The sequence below is a fragment of the Psammomys obesus genome, unplaced genomic scaffold (assembly GCF_907164565.1).
Source record: "Psammomys obesus unplaced genomic scaffold, mPsaObe1.curated_primary_1811, whole genome shotgun sequence".
NCBI classification, from domain to species: Eukaryota; Metazoa; Chordata; class Mammalia; order Rodentia; family Muridae; genus Psammomys; species Psammomys obesus.
This window is the reverse complement of record NW_026585689.1, coordinates 334,245-355,304: the sequence shown is the minus strand read 5'-3', so window position 1 is coordinate 355,304 and position 21,060 is coordinate 334,245. Positions and strand designations below refer to the sequence as shown.

The window sequence follows — 21,060 nt, the reverse complement described above, 5'->3', positions numbered from 1 at the left end:
TACTCAATGTTTGTCTGTGGGTCTCTGAATCAGCTTCCAACAGTTGCTGGGTGAAGCCTCTCTGACAAAATTTATTTGTCTGAAAGTAGAGCATAATATTAACGGTAGCAGGGGTGGGATCTCTCTCATGACATGGGTCTCAAGCTGGACCAGTCCAGCTTGAAGTTGACCCTCCCCTCAAATTCTGTTCCATCCCCTACCTCTGCATATCCTGTAGGCAGGACAAATTTTGAGTGGAAGGTTTTGTGCTGTGTTACAAGAGATGGACAGTTCAGGTTCCATATGCCCCATTGCTAGGAGTCTTAGCTAGGGTTACCCTCATAAATTCCTGGAAGTTTCTATTGTCCTAGGTTTCTAGATTATTCCAGAGATGCTATTCTGAATCCAGTTGTCTCTCCTAGTACTCTTTCTCTCTCTCTGTCTTCCCTCCATGCCATCCCTCCTGTTCCCATCCCCAGCTCTCCCCCATCCATTCCCCTCCATGTCTAATCTATGTCTCCTTCTTGGGGAGATTCTAGCATCCTCTCCTTGGGTCCTCCTTGTTACTTAGCTTCTTTGGGTCTATAGTTTGAAACATGGTTATTTTGTACTTTATGACTAATATCAACTTAAAAGTGAGTATATACCATGTTTGTCTGTCTGGGTCAGGGTTACCTCACTCAGAATGATTATTTCTAGTTCCATCCATTTGCCTGTACATTGCATGATGTCATTGTTTTTAATAGTTGAGTAATACTCCATTGTGTAAATGTACCACATTTTAATATCCATTTTAAGTTAAAAGATATCTAGGTTGTTTTCAATTTATGACTATTTCAAATAAAACTGCTGTCAATATAGTTGAGGAAGTATCTTTGTGGTATGGTGGAACATCTTTTGGGTATACACCCAGCTGGGTCTTGAGATAGAGCTATTCCCTATTTTTCAAGAAACCATCAGATTGATTTCCAATGTGGTTGCATAACTTTGCACTCCCACTAGCAAAGAAGGAGTATTCCCCTTGTTCCACATCCTTTCCAGCATGTATTGTCAATTGAGTTTTTTATCTGAGCCATTCTGATGGGTGTAAGATGAAATCTCAGAGTTGTTTTGATTTGCATTTCCCTGATGACTAAGGATGCTGAACATTTCTTTTAAGTGTTTCTCAGCCATTAGAAATCCCTCTGTTGAAAATCATTTGTTTATCTCTGTACCCCATTTTTTAATTGGCTTATTTGGTTTGTTGATGTTTAGTTTCCAAAGTTCCTTATATATTTTGATTGCCCTCTGTCAGATGTGGAGTTAGTTGGTAAAAATCTTTTTCTATTACCTAAGAGTTAAAAATAAAGTTTGAATTGTAAAGAAACATTTTGGTGTTTTCCAACTTTGATTTAAAAAGAAATAGCTTTAATACTTTGTAAATAGGATTCAGATTTAGAATTCTCAGACTGCTTGGAATTATATAGAATATATTAATGTTGGGAAAATAAGGCTTAGCTTGAAACTTTTCTATTTCCTTTTACTTTCAATATTATACCAATTTTATGCCTCATCGTGCCCTGTATAGCTTAAACACATACTCCTTTCACATCTAATCTCTTCCTACATTGGCCACAAATAGTCTCACAACCATCCCTCACCTATAAATGTATAAAAACTTAAAAAAAATAAAACAGATTCTTCCAGGTCCTGAGCAGAAAGCAGGACTGTAAATTTCCCCTTTTAAAGTCCTCAACTTGTGGTAAAGACAGGTCAGAAAGAAGGCTGAAACCATAGAAGCAATACCAGAGGAGCACGAGCAGTATAAAGGTCTCAAAGTGACACCTGAGGCAGGTGTCCTTTGTCCCAAGTCCAGTTGTCACTTTTGATCTTCATGCTACATATCCATGGAGCCTACTAACCATGAGTAAGAAATATTTTGCATCTCCCCTGAACATTTATAAGTTATTTTCTAGTCACTATTTATCACTGCAGCGTAGCAGCTCTTCACATAGCATATGCACTGTGCTAAGTATTATAAATAATATAGAAATGCTTTAATTGCAAGGTTTCATAGGTTATATGAAAACACTCTTGCAATTTATGGAAGGGTCCGGATTACCCACACAGTTATAGCTTGCAAATGATACTCTTCCTTCTGTAGCCATCGCAGTCCTAATCAGAGTTAGCAGGGGACATGGGAGGGGGTGTCCACCAGCCTAAAACTTTGTGTGGGACACAGGTTCTTCTGTTGGCCTTCTCTGACCAGGTCACAGGGAGTAGTCTGGAACCAGTCCTCGGCGATAACAGGAGACAACTGCACAAGGGGTGATACTTTAATTTATCAACAGCAAGAGCTGCCAGGCTCCTAAGTCACTTCATAATTAAAATAGCAACATATCAGGGGAACAAATTCCAGAGCAAGGCAAGATTCCTCCTTTAGACCTCTGCAGCCAAACTGTGCTGTTTGGGAGACTGCAAATTCCATAACTGAGCTTTCTTCCAAGAGCATCAGAAAGTCTCTTTCCCTGCTGACCTCTGGGAAATTCTGCTGCTTCTCCATCTGGGCAGCCAGTGTGAATCTGAGCATAAAGAGAGCAGCTTTACTGATGCTGTTAGGACAAGACCAAAAGGAACACCATCCCATCACTGATAAGATTTTGCTTGCCTTTTGTGAAATCTTCTAGGACCTACCAACCTGGGCCTAGGAGCCTGACAGAGGGATTTTTTCATGGTTCCAAGTCCATGAGGTGAACAATATATAGTGGCTGTGTATTAACTCAAGGCTTTCCAGAAAAACAGATCCAATAGAATGAGTGAGAGACTGGAGACAAGGAAAGGGACAGAGAGGGGAAAAGGGAAAGGGGAAAAAAAAAGAACACAGGAAAAGAGAGGGAGAGGGAAAGGGGAAATTTTAAACAATTTACTCACATATTGATGAAATCTGGAAACTCAATATCTGCAAGGTGGGTTAGCAGGATAAAAATCCATGGAAATTTTTAGTTGTAGTTTAAGCCTAGGGCTGGCAGAAATTTCTTCTTTTTCCCTCAAGGTCTCCAATTAATTGAATGAGGGTCAGATCACATTGTGTAGAAATCTGCTTTGTAAAAAGCTCCTTATTAAAAGTTGAAATGTTAAACTCATCCAGAAAGTTCCTTTGCAGCAATATCCAGACTTGTGTTTGACAAAAGTGTCTTGGCCTCCCCAGGTTGACTCGTGAGGCTAACCACCATAGGCTTTATGGCTGACGTATTCTTGGAAGCAAGAGTGGGCAATGCTATGAAAACTCAAACCATGCTTGCCAAGTGTTGTCAAGTTTTTAAAGTCGTATTTGCACATTTGTTTGTCAAGGCACTCTAGCTAAGAAGTACGGGTAGCTTCCAAAAGGCCGACAGGCTGTCTAATGGTCAGGAGCTGCAGATCTGATGTCTGTCCCAGGTTCCTGGCAGGCAAACTGCTCTGGGCTGAAACTATATATAACCTCCATGAAGTAGTAGCTTTACGAGGCATGACCACATTTCCACAGAAACAGTATAATGCTACTTGTCAGGAAACTCTGTATTTGGCAAATTGGGGCAATATACCAAACCTCATAAATAAAAGCAAGTCAGGTTACTTATAATTATACTGATTACCCTTCCAGACCACTTTCTGAGGCCAGACACTGAGGACATAAAGTTTTGTATTTATTTCTTATACGGTGTTTTTCCTGGCTTCTTCTTTGCTTTTCATTAAAAAAGAAAGTAACTGTCCATATGTGTTTAAAAGGTATTTTTCATAAACACATGATTTGTGTGTTTCTATGCACACATGCCATTTGGATTAACTCAGGGTTCACTGAGGGTTTTAAATCAAATTTGCCACACTCTATAGACAATCAAATTAGAACTCACAAAATATTTTGTCAAAGAAGATAGAAATAAATTTATAGGCTTGGAAGTGGCAATTCTAAATATGACGATAACAGCATGTCTTCATGCTAACAGGTAGATTATGTATACATCAGCTCTATTTAAATATGAAAGATGGTGCCATTTGTTACTATTACATTGTTGAAGTTTGAATAATCTATGAAAGAGTCACAGAAAACAATCCATGAGGCCAAGACACAAGCAGCTGATTTTCTTGTGAAAACGATGGGTAGGCTAAAAAGAGTGGCCCTGAAGTTCTCGGTTCTAGGGCTGTCAAGAGATGTGGGATATTTTGGTAGATGTATAAAGTGACCTTAATTCCTAGAATGGAAAATCATCTTCAGCAGGCACCGAACCACCTCAGGTTTCTAGAATTTGCTCACCATATTTGAAAGTGTCCCATTGCAGCAAAAGTCTAATGCAAAAGGTCAAAGCTGGTATACAGAATCTTTTCTGTGGGTCCCAGGAAACACTGGCAACAGGAAGAAAGGAAAGCTGACTTCAGACAAATTAGAGCATATTGTTTCAGTTTTTCTCTTCACTCTTCTCTCCTTTATTGAAAAGGCACCTTGTAGTCAAGCCAAGGTCACAAAAACCTGTATTTCCTGCATACTCTATCTCAAACATAGTACTATAAATATGTATATAAAAGACACTGTTGCTGCCTTTGAACAAATCTGTTTAGCTTTAAATGAAAACAAATACAAATCGTTGTCCCTAGGTATTCCTGCTAAGCCTCCTGTGCATATCAAACCTTTTCACTTTGACTGAATATATGGCAGTGAACACATAAAATTCACCACCACAGGCTGTATACCAGCTAATCCATTCTGAGGTCCAAGAGTATGTAATATAGCATATGCTCCTGCAAACTAGTTGACCTTGCTCAAATCCCTTTTATAAAATACCATTCAATCTCCATGGAATCTATATACACTCTCCTGTGTGCTGTCATCGTTAGATTACTTAAAATACCTAAGATAACGTCACAACTATTTATATAATCATGCTATGTCATTGATGCAGCAAAGACAAGAAAAAAGAGCTCAGAATGTTTAGTATAAATATAAATTTTTGCAGATATTTTCAATTAATCATGACAGAACCACAGATACAGGCATCTGGCTATACTCATAATTATAATATATCTTGTTAAGTACTAGATTTATATAACAGCAACACATGGGCAGAGCAGAGAAGTGGCCTCTGACTCAGTAAGCACTTGTTTTTTCTGGGAGGAGCCTCTGTTGTGATGTGTCAGGTGGTTCGAGCAATGACATCAGTGGCTGGGGACATCAGCAATGACATCAGTGGCTAGGGACTCTGGCTGCTCATTCAAGGTCTCTTCCAGAGTAGCTGCAAAGCTGGAGACTCAGGCTGAAAAGGAAATGATAGTGGTATAGAAGCCTCACCGCCCCTTCACTTGGGATGGGAGTCAGTCCTCGAAAGGATTGTGGTTCTAACAGTTCCCACGGGACCAGACTGGGAGGTAGAATGGATATTCTAAAATGTGCACAGCTTTGTATCCTGGATTTGTATGCTTGTTCTGTTGCCTTTTAAAAACTTGATAATTTTGCATTTCTACTAACAACTTAAAGCTTTAAATGAAGCTGTACTACATCATACTGACTCCAAAAAGGCATCCACCTTTATCACTGTCTGTAAAATCGTGTGTCTATGTTTGACAAGCCTGTAAGTCCAATAACACCACTAATCGCTGAACTCAAGAGCCCTCTCAGAGAAGCCAGACACCCGATGGGGTAGTCTGCAAAGTCCCCAGGTTAGCTCTGGCCCTTCCACACTGACCAAATATTCTGCTGGCTAGGCTTTCATAAACTTAGCCAAAGGCCTACATATTAACACCTAAACATAGATAGCTAAATCCACAGTAAACACAAACTGGAGATAGATGTAAAAGGCGTACATTCATGAACATATTTTGAATTGTTAGGATGACCTAGTCATTGCACAATGTAGACCTGTATAATGAGTTCACATACCACTGAGAAGTTAAAAGAACAATGTGTTTTCTTGATTTCTCTAAGACTGTTCTGTTGTCCATTGCCCCGGGGCAGTTGTGCGGTGTGTGTATGTGGGAAGTGAGGGCAGAGGTGGCAGAAGAGTGAGGATTTAGTTTCATCTTAAGTCTCATCTGTCTCTATGTAATATGGGAGCATCTTGGGCCTTTTATAACTTTTCCTTGTCTAGATTGAGTTCCAAGGTGGTATAGACCATTGATTCCCAACTTTCCTAAAGCTGTGACACATTAATATAGTTCCTCATGTTGTGGTAATCCCCAACCATGAAATTATTTTTGTTGCTACTTTGTAATTGCAATTTTGCTACTGTTGTGAATCGTAATGTAAATATTTTTGGTGATATAGCCTTGCCAAATGGGTCGCAACTCACATCTTGAGAACTGCTGGTATAGAGGCTACCTACTTTGATATAGCTGGAAGAAAGTATATTTCTAGACCTTTTGGTGTTCTGCAAATCTTTGCTGTACTGTTCTGCAGTGTGGCTGATCCAGACTGCTTCCTGGCTGATTACTGTGCTGGCATTGCTGCTGAAGGCAGGCTGCAGCCGGTCGTGTTCATAATTTACAGTGTGCTTCTCTCAGCTCATTTAGGTCCAGGAATTTTCCCCGATGACTCAGTTCTTCCTGAGTCCTCATCAGAGCTGCAGAACCCACCTGGGGTCTGATTTTCTCCCCGCACCCCCCAGTTTCCAGATCAGGTGTTTGCTTTGGAATTCCCAGCTCAATACTCACATTGCCTCTGACAGGCTGAGCGTCTGAGAACTTTCCCCACTCTTCCTGGGTCAAGAGGAAGTACTGAATCTGTCTATGCTACTTGAGGACATTGTTAAATTTCATGCTGTCTACCCTCTGCTGCTTTGACTTCTACGTAGCCTCCAGGTTTGGCTTGATTTGCATCCCAACAAAAAAGTTGTACTGGAGTCATAGCTCTCAATACTTTGGATTGTGATCGTATATGGAAAGAGAGTCATTTTAAATATTATGAGTCAAGATGAAGTCAAATTGGAGTAAGATGGGTTTTTATTCCAAATATAACTGGTGTCTTTATGAAAAGAAAGGAAGAAAGAAAGAAAGGATAAAGAAAGAAAGAAAGAAAGAAGAAAAAGAAAGAAAAAAAGAAAGAAAGAAAGAAGAAAAGAAAGAAAAAGATAGTTTGGCATGGTGGCACAAGCCTGTGATCTCAACACTTGGGAGATGGACGCAAGTAGCTCAGAAAGTCAAGGTCATTTATAGGTAGAGTTTGCTAACTTCACCTCATGAATATGGACTACATGAGACTCTATCTCAAAACAACAGAATGATGAGAGAAAAGACGCAGAGAAAACACACCAAGCGAACAACACCATGTCATGATGGAGACAGGCTAAAGTGCTATGGCCACAAGTCAAGGGCTTCCAAGGATTTGAGTGAAGAAGAAACAAGAGTTCACAGAAAGTATGATCTTACCAGCACCTCAACATTGGACTGCTAACTTCAACCATCAAACAATAAATTCTGTGATTTTTAATACACTCACCTTATGGACCTTTGCAATAGCAACTCCAGGAAACTAATATTCCATCTAGGACAGAAGTGGAATCTCCTGGAATGAAGCTTCCACTCAAGCAAGAAGCAGGACAGACAATGGATGCTTGTCTACTTTATGCTGTGCTATATTGCACCAACCTTGTAGGCTTGAAAGCCAGGAATTCAGATCATTTCCTGCATGACATGTAATCATCTCTCTTCTCCTGGCAATCCAACAGTATCCAAAGGGTCAAACTTCCCTTTTTCTTTTTCTATCTGATTCAGAATTGAAATTCTTTTTTCTAAAATTCGATGATCCAAACCACTAAGCCCATCTATTGGTATATTAAACGAAAAACAAATATAAAAGAAGAAAAAATAAAATTAGGAGAAACATCGCTCTCCAGGAACACAAAACAAACCTTTTGGGTTTTGAAACTGGCTTTGTTGCAAATTCGAATATCCTACTTCAGATAGCAGAGGTTGGGCCATTCACCTCTCTTGACAATCCTGAGTCTTGTGAACACCAGAGGATTATCTTTGGTATCTTTCTGTGGTGAAAGAAAAGTTTCAACATCAAAGATACATGACAGCACGGCAGTAAGTCGCAAGACCATTGCTCCATTTCTAGACACTTGTAACCATCTTGCGCTTGAAACACATCCGAGCAGAAGTTCTAGGTTATATCCATAGATGGTCCTTGGTTGAGTGTCAGTCTCAGAAAAGACCCTGTGCCCAGATATATTTGGTCCTTGTGGAGCTCCTATCCTTTCCATATCATACTAACTTCCCTTCTTTCATATGATTCCCTGCACTCTGCCGAGGGTTTGGTTATGAGTCTTAGTGTCTGCTTTGAAACACTGCTAGGTAGAGTCTTTCAGATGCCTTTTGTGATAGACTCCTGTCATAAGTTCAATGCACATCCCATTTGTCTTTCTAAATGAGGATTAATCACTCTCACAATGTTTCCCGTGGTTGGTTCTGAAGTGGGCACAGGACCTAAAACAAAATAGTGTTTCCAAGCAAAAAGATTTCTGCACTGCAAGGACACTACACTAGGAAAGACTTTATTACATGGGAGAAGCAAGTTGTTTAGTGCTGCAACTAACAGCTGTCATACAATAATGAGAAAAACCGTCCTGAGAATAGAGTCTACAGACAGCAAAGACAGAAAGACAGTAAACGTATTGGGTAAATGAACCCAAAGCCCAGGAATTCTATGGTGTTCCATAATATAAGCCAATGTCTTTCCATATGCAAACTTTACCTGGACATTTAAAAATATTTTCTGTGTGGAGATGCTACTGAGCAATGTAGTGTTTTATGTAGAGAGACATCAGAAATTCACTGCCTCTGGCTGCTCTTGAACCTGTGAAGAAGCTGTTTCTGGAGCTCTTACTTGTACACTTTGCCTTTATACCAAGTCTTGATGACCTTCTCTACTCTCTGATAACTTAGTATTCAGTCTATATACACCAAAGGAAATCTTTTAGCTTTTAACATTATCGATATTGTATAGATGAGAAAATAGAAAAATTCCCTAGTGCTGGGGATGCAAAGAGGCAGAATGCTGGAGATTGCTGGCCAACTAGTCTAGCTGAATTGATGAGCTCCAAGTTCAGTGAGAAACCTATCTCGGGAAACAGGGTTATAGAAATTGTAGAAGACATCCAGTGTTGATTTCTGGATTCCTCCTTCACAAACATCCCACATACACACATCCCCCACCACGACCCATACAACATGCATGCAAATACACACAGATACCACACACACACCTGTGTACTTGCACATGTAATACTCACACACATGAATGCATATGCATACACACCCTATGAAAAGGAAAGACCTGTAGGGAGAGTTTAAGATATTGTTTCAGAAGATTCTTCCCTTTAAAAACTCCTAGTGTAGATGAATACAGTAGAAGCTCATGTAGCTCATGAATGGAATCGAGAGAGCGAGAGATTCTCCATAAAAAAGACTAAACTTCTTATTCTATTAATCCTAAATGCTGCATCCTATTTTTCACTTGATGTTGTCATTCTGAACTCACTGAAATCATTAACCTGTAAGAGACATAGGAAAGGAGAAGAAGGCTGAGTACATTCAGCTACCTTGGCATTTGTAGACTTAATTTTTAAAATAATTATATGGAATAAAATTTGGGCTATCTTTAATTTCATTCATCTGTCACTTTTCTTCAGCATGCTTATTATTATTTATATTAACATATCATAACAGTAAGTATCTGATGGTCTTATCAAACAAGTCTTTTAAATAAAGCATAAAAAACATATTCAGATAAACTTCATTGTGATATTTTCTAGAATCATCCAGTTAGTCAGAGGACCAAGACATTTTGGATAAGTTCACTCATAAAACTCTTTGTGTTTCAAAAATGGTTTTCAAAGGGATGTGGTAAACTTAAGTACTTATTTCATTTTTCTCATTTGCTTTAACACTGAGAAATTTTGGCAACTTAAGAAGAAATTGCACCCAACATTTCCCTACAAATATGGAGAGTTCTGCATAGAGAAAAACAAAACAGCATAATAGCATTAGTAGGACAAAGGGGAAACCCTTGAAGAGCTGTAGAAATGTCACAAGTGTGCTCCATGCCAAGGTAGGAATGCAAGAACTCTGCCATTCCACATTCCTTTGGCAGTTCTGCCTAGAGGTGTGGTCATGCGCTGATAGAGTGGGAGTCATTTAATCAGCTGAATCAGAGCCTGCTTGGCAGAGAGCTCAGTCTCTATTCCAGCGAGCAGCCTACCTCTGGGAGCAAAGCAGGCTACATCTCTGTAATTTCTAATTATAGGATGGCACCCCGAGAAGACTTGCTTGGTGGTTTGGAAGCACCCTTCATCATTAATCTCTTTACCTGTTAAAAGCTCAAGTCCACACATTGGCAAAGAGAACTTATCATCATAGCATTTGGGGGTTTCCACTCAAAACTGGAAGGTTTGGAAAGAGCAATGCTAACACGTGTGTCAAAACACAATTCTGATCAATAGATAGCTGCTTATTTGTTTATACTGAAGGTAAAGCAACATGTTAATCTTGTTACTATGGACAGAAGAAAACACATGGTGTTAATATTTCCAAAAACTAAAACTTAATAACATAAGGCAGTTAACATATGATGCTTGGGTCTATATGGTGTACCTCTTTTTCATTCTTCACTTGGTCTCGTTACTTTTCAAGCACACCTATGGCCCCTCAGAATGCTGGCATTGATGTAGCCCTGTACAAATCTGAAAACTGAAGTGAGTAATTGATTCTAATTTCCATGATTTTAAAGGGAATCATCGATAAATGATGCATGGCAGTATTTGATTAGTGTTGAATGAATGATCCAATGCAAAGGATCTAAGAAAAATAAATTCTTTCTGCTATTTTCTTAACTATCGTTTTCAGAATAATCAAAGTTAAAACTTACTCCATGAATCTGGGGAGAGGCTGTGGCTTGGTGAGCAAACTGCTGTTTAAGAGTGAGGGTGAGAGGATCCCCAGAACCTGCATAAAAGGCAGGCAATCGTGGTGGCCTTCTGTAACCCAGTGCACAGGAGGTAAAGACACAGGATTTCCAGGGACAAAGTGTCCAGCTGCACCCGGTGAACTGATGGGCTTAGGGCTAGCAAGAGACTCTGCTTTAGCAAAGAGAGTGAAGTGTGCGAAGATGCCTGATGTCAGTCTCTAGGCTATGAACACACACACAAACACACACACGAATGTGCTCCCATACACATATGTACTCATACACACAGACACACATGAATGTGCTCTCATACACATATGTACACACACCACATACACTTATGGGGGAATATCTCATCTCAAAAATAAAATTGAAAGTTGAAATAAATGTTATATGAATTCACTGTATGCATTTATACATTTAAAATCTGGCCAAGGAAATACTAATTTGATCATATAGGTACTGGTAGTCTTTTGTGATTTCAAGGGGCATTAAAAACTGTTTTGATGATCATTTTATTTTTTATTTAATTTATGTTTTTGTTCACTTTAGATTCTGCTCGTAGCCCCCTTCCTTCTCTCCTCCTGGCCCCATCCTCCCTCCCTCTTCCCACATCCCTCCTCCCCTATTCCTCGGAAAAGGGGACCCCGGGACCTCCCTCCACCACCCACCCACCTCAGTTCATCAAGGTCGCATCAGGACTGAGCTCATCCTCTTCTCACTTGGTGCCTGGCAAGGCAGCTGTGCCAGTGGGGAGTGATCAAAAAGCCAGCAATGGAGTCCATGTCATAGTCAGGCTGGCTCCCTTTACTAAGGAACCTACATAAACCCTGAGTTGCCCAACTGCTATGTATTTGTAGGGGGCCTAGGTCCAGTCTATGCATGGTCCTTGGTTGGTGGTTCAGATAAGGGGATGACTCTGGTTGAGACTGTCAGTAGCAGGAGTCATGGAGACTGAAGAGGACACCCTCTAACTAGACAGGACTCTTAATGGAGGAAGGGGAACACCAACTCAACAGCAAAAACTTCAACCCAAAATTTACCCTGCCTACAAGATGTGCATGGATAAAGACAGAGCAGAGACTGAGGAAATGTCCAACCAATGCCTGTCCCAACCTGAGACCCACCCCATGGGAGAGAGCCAACTACTGACTAGATTAATGATACCCGACTATGCTTGCAGACAGGAGCTTAGCATAGCTGTCCTCCGAGAAGCTCCACCCAGCAGTGGATCAAAACAGATGCTGAGACTCACAGCCAAACACAGGGCCAAGCACAGAAAGTCTTGTGGAAGAGTGAAGTGAAGAATCATCTTATTTTTAAATAAGAATAAGCAACTGTTTGGAGTGTGAACTTAAAGCTAACCTCAAGATCATGTTAAAGCTGTCGATGAACCTTGTCAAAAGAAATGCTTTGTAAAGTGGTATGAAGCTTTTTATGAAGCCCTGAGTGGGCTCTCAGAATGGGAGCCGGTCAGACAGGCCTGAGTTTCTTGCTCCTCTGTTTGCTGGCTATCCATCCTTGGAGGAGTTTTAACTCCAAAGGCCTTAGTTTTCTTATAAGGTGGAAAACCATAAGGTGGAAGGCCCTACCACAAACTTCCAGTGTGTGGGGCTGAGGAAATAAACATAATAATATAAACTTGATCGGACCTAGTAGCCCTTGCAGGGCTTGAAGGTGCTGAAAACATAAAAAGCATTCTTTACCCTCACAGGCTTGGAAACAATGAAGAGATAGACACGGAAGTCTGGCAGAAGGAGATAAAAACTCCGTCTCCATTACTCAAAAGCTCCCAAAATTTGGCACGGCGTAGGTACCTGACAAGGAAGGGGCCCTGTGAAAGGTGTGCTCCCGGATGATGCGCCCACAGCTGTCTGCCCCTGACCGCCAGGGCTTTCGTGTGTAAAGCGCTTCAAAGGAGCCGGCAACTGTACCTTCTACGGTCAGCTGGCTCCCAGCTATGAAGATTTGGTTTATTTTCCAACACAATAATGAGACAATTGACCCTTCTCAAGGACAGAGTGAGTCAAGTGAGAGAGAGAAGCCAACAGTAACCGAAGTCCACATACTGCAAACACAGAGCCAGGGGAAGCTGCTCTGCCCTGCCCCCCAACACCCGGCACTGCTCAAACTCAGATTGATTTAGAATGGGGCACCATTTCCTCTAAGGGACAGAAAAACTGGATCATAAAGAAACCCCCAAATTATGTCTGTCAATGGATCATCACTTGATTTCCTCTCTCTAGCTTTTCCTGTTTGGTTGATCTATGAAGACATGCCACGTATGATGTTTAAGTACTTTCCACCCTTGGTTCTGAGAATAGGCCTACCGCTGAGCCATGAGCCATTTACTCGCAGCCCTGGGTAAGCTTCTTCTGAAGACTTTCAAAATGTTAGCTTCTAAACAACTTTAGCCCTTCCCTTCTACTTTTTCCAATTAAACCTAGGAAGTATTTATGGCTTCCCTGCCAAGTGCCAACCACTCGGACAATAAAGACTCCCTGATTCCCTGGTTCCCAAAGCATGCAACATCCTTTTTCTCTCAAATGGAAAAGGAAACGTGACAGCTTGCCAGATCAAAGGCAGCACAGACAAATATTTACAATGCTTCTTTCATTCTAATTTCCAAATGTTTTTTTTTTTTTTCCTAGTAGTTAAGTGACATCTCACCCAGAGTTTAAGGCAAGTGTCCTTAACGTTAGAACCGAGATACCAACTATAAGAGGTCATGGATTCAGGGGAGAGCCATTTCTCTTTCTTCGCTCTCAGCGGTTGCACCATCTCTCTGAAGCCCCTGAAGGAGAGAGAAGAACTGGGCAAAGGGGTTGGTCAAATCCATGCACATACAGAAAAACAAATCAAGACAGCAGAGGGCTTTTCCCACTTCCTACAGTGAAGGCATCACAGCTACTCTTTCCCACCTGGATTCCCAGCTTCCTGGATCTTCTATTTGGAAAAAAAAATGTTATCCTTGTATTTTGTATTTCTTATAATTCTCCTGGTTTTCTTAAATATGCATTTAAGAAGACTGCTCATACGATCCATCCTAAACTCACAATACAAATTGTTATGTTTGTTTCATGTAGTATCTTAACATTTTTCATCACCAAACTGACAGAATTATTATCAGAAATGGGGCTTGTATGTTTCTAATATCTAAAACACACAGATTCAGGATTGGTTCCCAGCTACAGTTTTTAAGCTAAGTAGCCTTGAAGAAATATCGATTAATAATTTTGTCTCCTCCCCACACTGATATTAAATGATGCATAGAAAGCTACTAAAATTCACCTTTACATTCTCTGTATGGCTTCTGGTGGCCAGAGACAACATTCACCCTTTCCCCTCTCACTTCCAGGCCTCCATTAGATGAATAACAGAAGCGGGAGGTCATTTCTCAAGGAACATCATCACATTTGCAATTTATAATTTTTTTGGCCTCCAATACTTCATGATAACAAGAGAAATGGAGGCTGGTATTTCTCATTGAGAAAAGACTGAAAAATTAAAGCAATCCAGTTCTGTATCTTGCCCGCAGTCTGTTGTCTATTATTTCAAAATTATCTGGCTTAAGAGCAGTTATTTCAAAAAGAATACACATGCCTTCATGAGTTTGTATAAATCCTTTATTTCTAAAAGTCATGAATGAAGAACATGGGGAGAGCGGCTTAGCCCATATCCTGTGCTTATGAGTACAAAGGGCAGTAGAGAGCACAGGAAAACATGCTTTTATGCTTAAGTTTTGAAGAGAGGAGGAGAGGACTTTTAAAAATCCCTACATTTACCAAAACTCTCCATGAGACAGAATAAGTAAAATGAAACTGTAAATAGTAAAAGCATAAAGACTATTGACTCTACAAAACAATTTGCATATGCATTTTATCGTGTATGGAATCAGTTATACTTATCTGAAGCAATATGAATGAAATATTGAGCAGATTTTTAAAAGGGGCTTTCGTGTATTTCAAGACTGTCTTGCTAGGGTTTGAAGCCAGTGTTCATTTAATGAGGCTTCCAAGTGTTTCTTTTCTTCAAAGCAATCCAAAGGAACAAACCTAAAGGATGTCTTCTCGGGAGCATATTTCCAGGTTGATGAGCTAATAGAGCCTCTTTTGCAAGCATTTCCTTACAAGCATCAATTTAAATCCATCTGGAGAAGTAATCAGTAGTCCTGTAATAAACTGGCTCTATAACATACCACTATAATACCCCATATGGGATCGATTTTTATAATATGCTTGCACTCTGCTTAATATATTCCAGGATAAAACTGTTCAAAGACAAATTTCAATACCGATTGTCCTGTATAAGAACAGACAGACAGAGATTCTTATCTATATCCATCTAAATAAACATAGTCAAAATGAATATGGTATAATCATAGTTTTCTATATATCATAGGTTAACAATATAAGCAAGTTCAAAGTAGGAAAATGAGATCATAAAAACTAATGTTCATAAGCAGAATATTACAATGCCTACCAACTCTCATATTACGGTGGAAAACTAAGAGGTGAATGTTGGTAGAACAGAGAGGTGAGATGGTAGGAGAACCCTTTAGAGAAACATCCCCTCCCCTCCTGGGATCAGGCATCAGGAGGAATGATCTGGGGTTCTATACGCACAGTGCTGCTCAAGAGCCTTGCTTTCACCTTTCAGCTCTGGCTGTAGTAAGTTAATTCCACATTGAGTCCATCTCTTTTCTGAGTCCTTATGAAAAACCAAAACCTAGAAAGCCTGGCTGGGCATGTCCTTGGCTGCTGCCAGCAATTACCACAGCTCTACCCACAATCCAATGCTTTGGCTCAGCCCCAGCTTTATACCCCAAACAATTAATCTACACCTAATCATCAGCCTTACCCAGAATCCAACAATCTGTTCAGACGTTACTTTTTCTGTCAATGCTTCTATTTGCTTGTAATGGTTTGAAATTAGAGAATGTAATGTATTCTCACATTTTCATTAAAAAAAAAAGAAAAGCAGCAAAAGGTAAAATTATGGAAATTAATTGGAATAGGTATTTTAGTGTTATGCTATTCTTAGTATCCAGAAGAAAATGACATTTACTTATTGTTTTACTTTTATCATGTTTAGGCTCCCCCCCCGCCCCGCTTCTAACAAAAATCAGATGTCATGTAATAAAAGAGCAGAAGGGGGTAGTAGCTCGGGGAAGAAATGGTACCAGCTGGAGGTGAGATGAGGGAACAAGGGAAGGCAATAGCAGAACAAAGGGTCATGACACAAGGATGAAGATGTCATGGTGAAGCCCGTCCATCACTCTATGAAAAGAAGAAAAATATCAGATGCCATTGCTGCCATTGACCTCCAACTTGGCTCTTTTCACTTAAATCTTACAGTTCAGCAGAGATTACACAGTAGTAGCCCCGCACAGTATTCCATTTTACCATAGTCTTATTGAAGGTTTTTCTAGATTTTTCTTTTTTAATATTGCTTAGCATAGTACACTCTTTTTATCATTTTTTTCAATATAGCATTGTGAACCTGAGATGGTCCAATTATGAAGTATCCTATATGAACAAATTTTCATAAATATCCAGTTACTGAGATAATTTCTAACATCTTTGTTTCTTAGTCAGAAGTCCTTTATGAATTCCAATCCAGTTCATCATGACCTTTTAAAACGTTCCTTGCCTTCATAGTATCAGCTTGTCATTTATTCCTGATCTGACATCCACCCGGCTAATTTTTCTGTGTGCCATCTGGCTTATAATATCCTGAATTTAGTTTCCTGACTGGTTTTCATGTATCCAGTCTCTCATTCCCACTACTACTAGATGAATCCTGTCAAAACTTACCTTCTGCATGTCTTTAATGTTCTGGTCTTAGCTGTGGAACAGGAGATGCGTCACAGTTAATCGGAACTCCTACTTTTCTTCTTGTTTCTTCTGTGTAAAAATTTGAGAGGAGGTGAAGGGAGGAAAGAAGAAGGAAGGAAAATGGAAAAAAGGAAGAGAAGGAGGGAGGAAAAGAGGGAGAGAGGGAGACAGAGAGGCAGTCAGAGACAGAGACAGGGAGACAAGGGAGACAGAGAGGCAGTCGGAGACAGAGATGACAGGGACAGAGACAAACATAGAGACAGAGAGAACCTACCATGAACCAGAACATCTGAGACATTATAATGTCTCTTAAATATTTGATCGTGAAATCAGTTTCCAAGAAGAGGAAGCCGAAGGCCAAGGACATGACATATTCTCTACCACACAGCAGTGGCACCCGGGGGCATGAAGTACCACATCCAAATGCTAGTACATGTCCTTACTCTGTTTCAGTTCAAACCAGCAGATGTTTATCCAACACATACCACATGAAAAGCACTTTATTAAGTGCCACAGAGGACAACAGTTTTAAAAGAATGATGTGTATCTGACATCTGATAGGTTTTTTTTCACAAGCAGCACCAGTGCTTTGTGTCAGGGGACCATCCCCCAACAAGAGATGGGTTAAAACAAAAGTTACAGTATGACACCCCAAAATCCCAGCGCTGAAACAACAACAACATTTAAATCACTCTCAACTCTCATCAGAGGAAACGGCTTGTCAGTGCCACACTAGGCATCAACCAGAGTCATTCAAGGTCAGGAATAGAAAGCACCTGGTCATGCTCACGTGGTGCTGGCTCTCAGCCGGGTCCACAGAGGACCCTCACCAGAAATGCCTCCTGTAGAAACGTCACTATCCTCTTTCCTCTTTTTCACAGCTGAGGTCCAAAGGTGTAAACATCCACCAAGAGCCAGGCAGAAGCTCTTTTCTTCCAATACCTGCTCTTCTTGGAAAGCCCAAAGCATCACTTTCACTATGTTTTCGGATATGTCTGAGGGAAGAAGTGAAGCTCTCTACTTCACAATAGAGGGCTGCCATTGTAACATGGTAGAGGTCGCATGTCAGATGTTGGGTTATCGTAAGGATATAACCTGTACCTGAAAATATGCCAGTGACTTGTCATAGAGAGATAGTTTGGCACTCTCAAGTCTCCCAGTGATTATGCCTGCTAAGCGCTTAGAGCACAGCCTATAGATAACAACAAGCAAGCAAAACATAGTAATTCCTGTATCTATTATCCATTTGTAAGAGCAGAAACTTATTAATGAACAGTAGAAAACTGAAGAGTGATATTGGGCATGGAGGCCTTTGACTGTATAACAGTCCTTATGATGACTTCAGTTATGCTCATTACAGAGCTTTATAACATCCAGCTGCTGCTGATCTGCAATAAAGAGGGGACGACGGACAGTAGTATTGCTCATATCAGCCTTCTGTAAAGTCATTGCTCTTTACAATGAATGGTAATATACCTTGTATTAAAAATTAAAGTGTATGCATGACTGGGGGGGGTGGCTCAGGTAGTAAAGCTCTTTTGTAAAGACCTGAATTCAGATTATCAGCCCTCATATCATAAAAAACCATGCATGCCTGTAATTCCAGCACTGAGGATTTAGAGACAGAAGAATCCCAGGGAGTGACTGGCGACAGTTGGTCTAGCTGTATCAGTAAGTTCCTTCAGTAAGAGACCTTGTCTCAAAAAAATAAGATGGAGCATGACTGGGGAAGGCAACACACACACACTGACAGAAAGAAAGAGAGAGAGTTGTACATACACATACAAACCCTCAGACACATTCATACACACATACACAGATGTGCACACACCACATACACACACACACACACACATGCATGGACACACACACAAGGGGAGATGCTGGAGAGATGGGTCAGCAGTTAAGAATACTTGTTGCTCTTGTAGAGAACTGGTGTTCAATTCCTAGCACCCACATGATGGCTCATGACCATCGATGACTCAAGTTCCAGGAGGTCAGACTTTCTCTTTTGATCTCCACAGGCACCAGGCATGCATGCGGTGCAGGAACTACTCATACAAATAAAATAGAAAGCAAATAAACCTAAAACAAACAAACAAAAAGCAAGTACTAGAGATGTGGGAAGGGAGAAACCCCTATTTACACCTTGCAGGAATTTCCATTGGTGCAGGCACCATGGAAGCCAGTGTTAAAATGTTTTAGAAAAATAAAAATGGACCTACCACACGACCTGGCTCTCCCACTCTTGGGTATATACCTGAAAGACTCGAGCCAAATGTAGCAGAGCAATAGTTGTATACTTATGTCTATTGCACCACAACAGTCCAGTTAAGGGAGCGGCCTCAGTGTTTATCAGCAGGGGAGTGGGTAAAGAAAATGAGGGGCAGATGCGCAGTGGTGCTTTATTTCATTATAAAGAAGGAGCATTTTCAGAAAAATGGATGCCACCCGAGATCATCACCTTAAAGGGAATAAGTCAGACTCAAAAAGAGAAATGGTGTATGTTTTCTCTCATTTGTGGATTCTAGATTTTACATAGGTTACATAAAATTGGCTGTGTAAATCTACAACATACAAAGAGAAGCAAAGTGTCCTGGGAAACAATGAGGATCTGCAGAAAGTGGGAGAGAAATGCAATGGAGAATATAGTCTGAGTATACAAAGAGCTTGTGCTAAAATGTCTCTGTGAGTGCCGTAACTGTGTTTAATGAATACATGCCAATAACAATAATTTAAAATTAATTTATTTTAAAAATAACAGTAGCAAAAGGGGAGCAAGTTCTGCCAATAAAAAAAAAAATGCTGGGAAATAGAGTGTCTGTTATTTATAAGTTCTTCCAAGACATGGGCACTCAGGGCTAAAAGAAATCTAGACTGTTTCATAGAAAGAAAAATAGGAACTCTCAATGTGATTGATATATTTACACTGGCTCACTGTTGGAGGGGTCATGGGAAAATATCAAGTCACATATGGGGGAGTTTATTCAGAAGATATAATGAGGACAAATATTCTTCAATAAGGCATGACGATTATGAGGCAGGATAGAGAGGGAGACTGTGGGGTATCTGAGAGTCAAAGGCACCTCTCATCTCAGAGTATAACTGAAGTTTTTCTTTAGCTGGGAAGCAGAACTCCAGAGCAATCGCCAGCATTGCGGTGAAGGCTGCCAGCATAGAGCTAACAACTCCATACATAGACATTTTGTGTTAAAACAGCAGTGACGCAGCTCGGTGTTTGAATATGTATGACACTGGGCAGGACCCCAGTCTTTTCTCCAGTGTTCACATGTGGACACATCTCATTTGCTTCTGTGCACCCCTTTTTTTCTTTTAGGTGTCATGATTAAGCTTATATTAGAACATTTTTCATAAAATCATCAAATTTTCATCCACATTGATTCTGAAGGTTGTTAAAAGTATATTGCTCCATGAAAAATTTTCTCTGCCTTCGGAGACACAGGTAATGGAGGTACAGCTCCCCCATGATCTAACTTGGTTTCATGAACTGGCTAGCTTCCTGAAATTCTTTTCAGTGTCAAAGCCATGAACTCTGGTTTGACCTGAGCTGAGGTTCCTAAAACCAAAAGTGACTCTAAAACAATAGTTTTCAACCTTTCTAATGTTTTGACTCTTTAACACAGTTCCTCAAGTTGTAGTGACCTCAACCAGCAAAATTCTTTTTGTTGCTACTTCAACACTGTAGTTTAGCTACTGTTACTAATAGTAATTTAAATACGTGTGTTTTCTGATGCATGGTTTTAGATGACCCCTTTGAAAAAGTCATTTGACCTGCAAAGGGGTCATGACTGACAGGTTGAGAGACATTTTTCTTGGGCCGCTTCTTAGGTTGCTGAGAGTGATAGTAGGGAATTGAACTCCTTTACCTGTATCCCCAGAGGCTGAGAAAGTCATTCACAGAAATTTACACTTTAAAGAACCTTCAGAGTCAATGTGGTTGAAAATCAATGATTTTATGCCAAAACAAATCTAATTACAAAAAAAAAAAAAAAAAAAGTGCAGGCTTTGCATTTAAAGAAATCTAAACAAGCATTCTCTTTAATAATCTGGCAGGTTTTTAGGAAATTTCAACCAAGCCTGAGGCAATCAGGTTATTGCCCTCCAAGAAGCACGCTAGAACACAAAGGGGACAGCTGTGTTCCTGGAAGCCTGGTTAGCATTTGCTGGAGGGGGCAGGCTTTTTGACAAACTTACTTGGAAACAAGTCAGATCTGAAATCCATTTTCAGATTGTGCTTTGGAACTAGAAGGAATTCAAAGAAGAGTGAATGGACTAACGTATTCCTATCTTTATGGCTGGCTTCAAAGCTTT

At 40.2% G+C, this 21,060-nt stretch overlaps 1 protein-coding gene across 12 annotated transcripts in view; it reads left to right on the top strand.

Moving 5' to 3' along the window:
* Phldb2 (pleckstrin homology like domain family B member 2) overlaps nt 1-21,060 on the top strand; it is a 211,218-nt gene that overhangs the window by 71,193 nt on the left and 118,965 nt on the right. The gene's annotated exons all lie outside the window — the stretch shown is intronic.